Raw genomic sequence first — 7,562 nt, 5'->3', positions numbered from 1 at the left:
GAAAGGTCGAACATGAGTCGTATAGTAGATACGATCAACATGGAGATGTTCACCGTTGATGATTAGTCCGTCTCACGTGATGATCGGACACGGTCTACTCGATTCGGATCATGTATCACTTAGAAGACTAGAGGGATGTCTATCTAAGTGGGAGTTCATTAAATAATCAGATGAACTTAATTATCATGAACATAGTCAAAACGTCTTTGCAAATTATGTCGTAGCTTACGCTTTGGTTCTACTGTTTAAGATATGTTCCTAGAGAAAATTTAGTTGAAAGTTGACAGTAGCAATTATGCGGACTGGGTCCGTAAACTGAGGATTGTCCTCATTGCTGCGCAGAAAGATTATGTCCTTAATGCACCACTCGGTGTGTTGAACCTCGAGCGTCGTCTGTGAATGTTGCGAACATCTGACATACACGTTTTGATGACTATGTGATAGTTCAGTGCCTAATGTTAAACGGTTTAGAATTGAGGCACCGAAGACATTTTTGAAACGTCGCGGAACATATGAGATGTTCCAAGAGCTGAAATTGGGATTTTAGGCTCGTGCCCACGTCAAGAGGTGTGAGACCCCTGACAAGTTTCTTAAGCCTGCAAACTAATGGAGAAAAGCTCAATCGTTGAGCATGTGCTCGGATTGTCTGAGTACTACAATCGCTTGAATCGAGTGGGAGTTGTCTTCCAGATGAGATAGTGATGGTTCTCCAAAGTCACTGCCACTAAGCTACTAGAGCTTCGTGATGAACTATAACATATCAGGGATAGATATGATGATCCTTGAGCTATTCGCGATGTTTGACACCGCGAAAGTAGAAATCAAGTAGGAGCATCAATTGTTGATGGTTATTAAAACCACTAGTTTCAAGAAGGGCAAGGGCAAGAAGGGATACTTCATGAAACGGCAAATCACTTGCTGCTCTAGTGAAGAAACCCAAGGTAGAACCCAAACCCGAGACTAAGTGCTTCTGTAATGAGGGGAACGGTCACTGAAGCAGAACTACCCTAGATACTTGGTAGATGAGAAGGCTGGTAAGGTCGACAGAAGTATATTGGATATACATTATATTAACGTGTACTTTACTAGTACTCCTAGTAGCACCAGGGTATTAGATACCGGTTCGGTTGCTAAGTGTTGGTAACTCGAAATAAAAAGCTACGGAATAAACGGAGACTAGCTAAAGGTGAGATGACGATATGTGTTGGAAGTGTTTCCAAGGTTGATGTGATCAAGCATCGCATGCTCCCTCTACCATCGAGATTGGTGTTAAACCTAAATAATTGTTATTTGGTGTTTGCATTGAGCAGAGACATGATTGGATTATGTTTATCGCAATATGGCTATTCATTTAAGGAGAATAATGGTTACTCTGTTTATTTGAATAATACCTTCAATGGTCTTGCACCTAAAATGAATGGTTTATTGAATCTCGATCGTAGTGATACACATGATCATGCCAAAAGATATAAGATAGTAATGATAGTACCACATACTTGTGGCACTGCCATTTGAGTCATATTGGTATAAAACGCATGAAGAAGCTTCATGTAGATGGATCTTTGGACTCACTCGTTTTTGAAAAGATTGAGACATGCGAACCACGTCTATTGGTATATATGCATGAAGAAACTCCATGCAGATGGATCGTTTGGACTCACTTGATTTTGAATCACTTGAGACATGCAAATCATACCACATGGGCAAGATGACTGAAAGGCCTCGTTTTCAATGAGATGGAACAAAAGAGCAACTTGTTGGCAGTAATACATTTGATGTGTGCAATCCAATGAGTGCTGAGGCATGCAGTGAATATCATTATGCTCTTACTTCATAGATGATTTGTGTAGATTCTAAGTATATTTACTTGATGAAATACAAGTCTGAAGTAATTTCAGAGTGAAGTAGAAGATCGTCGTGACAAGAGGATAAGATGTCTATGATATGATCATAGAGATGAATATCTGAGTTACGAGTTTGGTACACAATTAAGACATTGTGGAAATTGTTTCACAACTAATACCGCCTGGAACACCATAGTGTGATGGTGTGTCCGAACATCATAAATGCACCCTATTGGATATGGTGCATACCATGATGTCTCTTATCGAATTACCACTATCGTTTATGGGTTAGGCATTAGAGACAACCGCATTCACTTTAATAGGGCACCACATAATTCCGTTGAGATGACACCGTATGAAATATGGTTTAGAGAAACCTAAGCTGTCGCTTATTAAAAGTTTGGGGCTGTGACGCTTATGTGAAAAAGTTTCAGGCTGATAAGCTCGAACCCAAAGCGGATAAATGCATCTTCATAGAATACCCAAAACAGTTGGGTATACCTCCTATTTCAGATCTCGAAGCAAAAGTGATTGTTTCTAGAAACGGGTCCTTTCTCGAGGAAAAGTTTCTCTCGAAAGAATTGAGTGGGAGTATGGTGGAGACTTGATGAGGTTATTGAACCGTCACTTCAACTAGTGTGTAGCAGGGCACAAGAAGTTATTCCTGCGGCACCTACACCAATTGAAGTGGAAGCTTATGATAGTGATCATGAAACTTTGGGTCAAGTCACTACCAAACCTCGTAGGACGACAAGGATGCGTACTACTTCAGAGTGGTACGTAATCCTGTCTTGGAAGTCATGTTGCTAGACAACAATGAACCTACGAGCTATGGAGAAGCGATGGTGGGCCCAGATTCCGACGAATGGCTCGAGGCCATAAAATCCGAGAGAGGATCCATGTATAAAACAAAGTATAGACTTTGGAAGAACTACTTGATGGTCGTAAGGTTGTTGGGTGCAGATGGATTTTAAAAGGAAGACGGACAATGATGGTAAGTGTCACCATTAAGAAAGCTCGACTTGTCGTTAAGATGTTTTTCGACAAGTTCAAGGAGTTGACTACGATGAGATTTTCTCACTCGTAGCGATGCTAAGAGTCTGTTGGAATTATATTGGCAGTTACTACATTATTTATGAAATCTTGCAGATAGGATGTCAAAAAACATTGTTTCCTCGACGATTTTCTTGAGGAAAGGTTGTATGTGATACAACCAGAAGGTTTTGTCGATCCTGAAAGATGCTAACAAGTATGCAAAGCTCCAGCAATCCTTCTAAGGACTCGAGTAAGCATCTCGGAGTTGGAATGTATGCTTTGATGAGATGATCAAAGATTTTGGGTTTTTACAAAGTTTATGAGAAACTTGTATTTTCAAAGAAGTGGGTGGGAGCACTATAGAATTTTTGATGAGTATATGTTGTTAACATATTGTTGATCAGAAATGATGTAGAATTTCTGGAAAGCATACAGGGTTATTTGAAAAGTGTTTTTCAATGGAAAACCTGGATTAAGCTACTTGAACATTGAGCATCAAGATCTATAAAGATAGATAAAAAACGCTTAATAGTACTTTCAAATGAATGCATACCGTGACAAGATTTTGAAGGAGTTCAAAATAGATCAGCAAAGAAGGAGTTCTTGGTTGTGTTACAAGGTGTGAGTATTGAGTAAAACTCAAGACATGACCACGGCAGAAGAGAGAGAAAGGACGAAGGTTGTCCCCTATGCTTTAGACGTAGGCTCTACAGTATGCTATGCTGTGTACCGCATCTGAAGTGTGCCTTGCCATGAATTAGTCAAGGGGTACAAGAGTGATCCAGGAATGGATCACATGACAGCGGTCGAACTTATCCTTAGTATCTAGTGGACTAAGGAATTTTCTCGATTATGGAGGTGGTAAAAGAGTTCGTCGTAAAGGGTTACGTCGATGCAAACTTTGACAGTAATCCGGATGACCCTGAGTAGTAAGCCGGATTCGTATAGTAAAGCAGTTATTTGGAATAGCTCCAAGTAGCGCGTGGTAGCTGCATCTACAAGATGACATAGAGATTTGTAAAGCACACACGGATATGAAAGGTTCAGACCCGTTGACTAATAACCTCTCTCACAAGCGAGATATGAACAAACCCCATGGGTGTTGGATTCATTACAATCACATAGTGATGTGAAGTAGATTATTGACTCTAGTGCAAGTGGGAGACTGTTGGAAATATGCCCTAGAGGCAATAATAAAATGGTTATTATTGTATTTCCTTGTTCATGATAATTGTCTATTGTTCATGCTATAATTGTATTAACTGAAACCATAATACATGTGTGAATACATAGACCACAACATGTCCCTAGTAAGCCTCTAGTTGACTAGCTCGTTGATCAATAGATGGTTATGGTTTCCTGACCATGGACATTGGATGTCATTGATAACGGGATCACATCATTAGGAGAATGATGTGATGGACAAGACCCAATCCTAAGCATAGCACAAGATCGTGTAGTTCGTTTGCTAAGAGCTTTTCTAATGTCAAGTATCGTTTCCTTAGACCATGAGATTGTGCAACTCCCGGATATCGTAGGAATGCTTTGGGTGTACCAAACGTCACAACGTAACTGGGTGGCTATAAAGGTGCACTACAGGTATCTCCGAAAGTGTCTGTTGGGTTGGCACGAATCGAGACTGGGATTTGTCACTCCGTATGACGGAGAGGTATCTCTGGGCCCACTCGGCAATGCATCATCATAATGAGCTCAATGTGACTAAGTAGTTAGTCACGGGATCATGCATTACGGAACGAATAAAGTGACTTGCCAGTAACGAGGTTGAACGAGGTATTGGGATACCGATGATCGAATCTCGGGCAAGTAACATACCGATTGACAAAGGGAATTGCATACGGGATTGATTGAATACCCGACATCGTGGTTCATCTGATGAGATCATCGTGGAACATGTGGGAGCCAATATGGGTATCCAGATCCCGCTATTGGTTATTGGCAGGAGAGGTGTCCTGGTCATGTCTGCATGGTTCCCGAACCCGTAGGGTCTACACACTTAAGGTTCGATGACGCTAGAGTTGTTATGGGAAATAGTATGTGGTTACCGAAGGTTGTTCGGAGTCGCGAATGAGATCCCGGATGTGACGAGGAACTCTGGAGTGGTCCGGAGGTGAAGATCGATATATTGGACGAAGGGTATTGGAGTCCGGAATTGTTCCGGAGGTACCAGGCTATGGCCAGCATGTCCAAAAGGGGTTTCGGAGCCCCGGCAAGTGTTGGAGGGCCTCATGGGCCAAAGGGGAAGGGGCAAACCAGCCCACTAAGGGGTGGTGCGCCCCCCACACCCTTTCCCACGTTACTTGGGGAGGTGGGGCGCCTCCACCTGGCTTGGGAGGCAAGCCTCCACCTGCTTGGCTTGGGGGGCAAGTCTCCTAGGATTTTCCCTAGGGAGATCCAATCTGCTTGGTCGCCGCCCCCTAGGGGAAACCCTAGGGCGCCTCCCCCTCTCCCCTTGCCCCTATATATAATGGAGGGGTGGGAGGGTAGCCTCACCTCTTCCCTGGCGCAGCCCTCCCCCCACAGAACATGAAGTAAGTTTTCTCTGAATTTTGTTCCTAAAATTACATGATGGCGAACACTTGCAGGCCAGCAAGAGAATTGATGAACTGCTTGGTATACAACATCTAGTCAAGTGCCTCGAATATTCTATCGACAAATAGTCCAAACAAAAGGTTTAGCTGATTGTAGAATCTCATTGACAATTTCCAAAACTGTAATCTGAGACAAGATCACTGGCCAAGTCAAAGCGCTTAACCAGAATCTCGTTAACATATTCCAAAAATACAAATAGTCAGGACAGCGTCGTTGCAACAAAATCCCGCAAGATAGAAATAAAGGTGGAACCACCATAAGAACAAATTAGCTCATGAACACATCATAGAACTTGCCAGGGCAAATACTACCCAAACAAAGTACAGAGAAAATAGAAGAAGCAAAGAGAGAGGAGCACCTCGACAAAATTCTGGAGGAAGACGTCTTCCACTCCTAGAGCTTCTGGAGCCGACGCCCTCATCCATGAGATGAGATGAAGAGGAGAGACGAGCTGCTCCTGCTGCCGCCGCCATCTCTCTCTGCCCAGCACCCCTGCCTGGAGCGCCACCTTCCTCTCCTCCCCCAAGCACTCTCCTGACGAGGACGGGGAGAGGCCGACGGGCACCGGCGGAGCATGGGGCGAGGCTGCTGCTCCCCTCCTCCTGTCGAGTCCTACTCGAGGGCAAGCTCCTCCTGCCGAGTCTTGAGGGCGAGCTCCTCCTACCGAGTCCGGATCAAGGCAGACGGGCGTCGGCAGAGCACGGGCCGGCCGAGGCTGAGGCAACGGCGGCGGCAGGAGAGGAGGCGGACGAGGCCGAGGCGGCGGCGGCAGGAGAAGAGGCGGCTGCGGGCGCGCGAGCTAGGTCTGGCCGCTTTCGCTCTATTCTCTCGCTGTCGCTTCCTCTTTTCTTTTCTCTTGTGCCTGCTCGCCCAGGCCGCCCGCTCGCTCGCTAGCCGCGCACCCACCAGACTAGGGCTGCAAACCAGTCGAGTTCGAGCGAGTTGGACTTAGCTCAGCTCAACTCATATTAAAATTTGAGCGAGCTCATACAAAGTGAAGCTCAAGGTCGAGCTGTAGAACATGACTCGTGCTCAGCTTGTAACGATCTCGAGTCGATCTCGAGCTAGTTTTGAGCTAAATGAGACGATAAAAAATATAATATCTACAACTACTATTCCAACAAGATAAGGCACACCATGACATAAAAAACGCACTACAAAATATTATTCAATCAAAATATTATTCAGAGATCCTTCATTTATTTATAAACTACAGTACCAAGTAGATGACGCAAAAGTGAAAAAAGGCTAACTCCAACTGAAGGTACGTCCATCTCATCATGCTCGGGAGAGCTCATTTTCGTGATGAAATAAAAGAAAAACGAAGGTGCATATGCTTGAGAACTTTTGATAGAAATAACAGGATATTTAACACACGGCTGACCATGTATGCTGAATTTTCTCTACACTGAATTAAGCTCTCATGTTTGCTGGTAAATAAAATGGAGAAAAAATACTAGACTACCTATATGGTAATAAATTATCCTATTTCCATTTAATATATGACATTATCATTTAACATAATGATATTATGCCGAACTATCGAGCTAAAATCGAGCGAGCCGGTATTGGCTCAAGATCGGCTCGTTTCTTGACCGGGCTACAGAAAGTGTTCGTACTCAGCTCGTTTCTTTTCGAATCGATCTCGAGTCGAGCCAAAACATGAGTCAATCTCAAGCGGCTCACGAGTCTCGAGCTTTTCTTGCAGCCCTACACAAGACGACAGATGGGCCCGCCGCTAGGTGCAAACGAGGACGGTAAAAACGCCCTGACAACCCCACGATCGATTGGCCATAGCCCACGAGCGATCCGCCCCTGCTTTTCATCGACGGAAGCACGCACCGAGCGTATCGCTGCGAGTCTGGCCCACGCAAGGCTGGCCCACTCGTCAGTCACTTGTGGCCCGGTCACGCGGCGTGCAAAAAAACGAGCGCCTGGATTTTTACCAGCTCGACGGAAGGTACGTTTACCGTGGCCAGCGAGGCTAATCAAGCGGGCAGGATCAATTTGAGACGGGCAGTCCGCTGGAATGGCGGGTACTTTAGAGCGATTTATCTCTACTCTTAATGGGGC

Source organism: Triticum aestivum, chromosome 3D (assembly GCF_018294505.1).
Source record: "Triticum aestivum cultivar Chinese Spring chromosome 3D, IWGSC CS RefSeq v2.1, whole genome shotgun sequence".
Lineage (NCBI taxonomy): Eukaryota > Viridiplantae > Streptophyta > Magnoliopsida > Poales > Poaceae > Triticum > Triticum aestivum.
Note: the sequence above shows the minus strand (reverse complement) of the source record.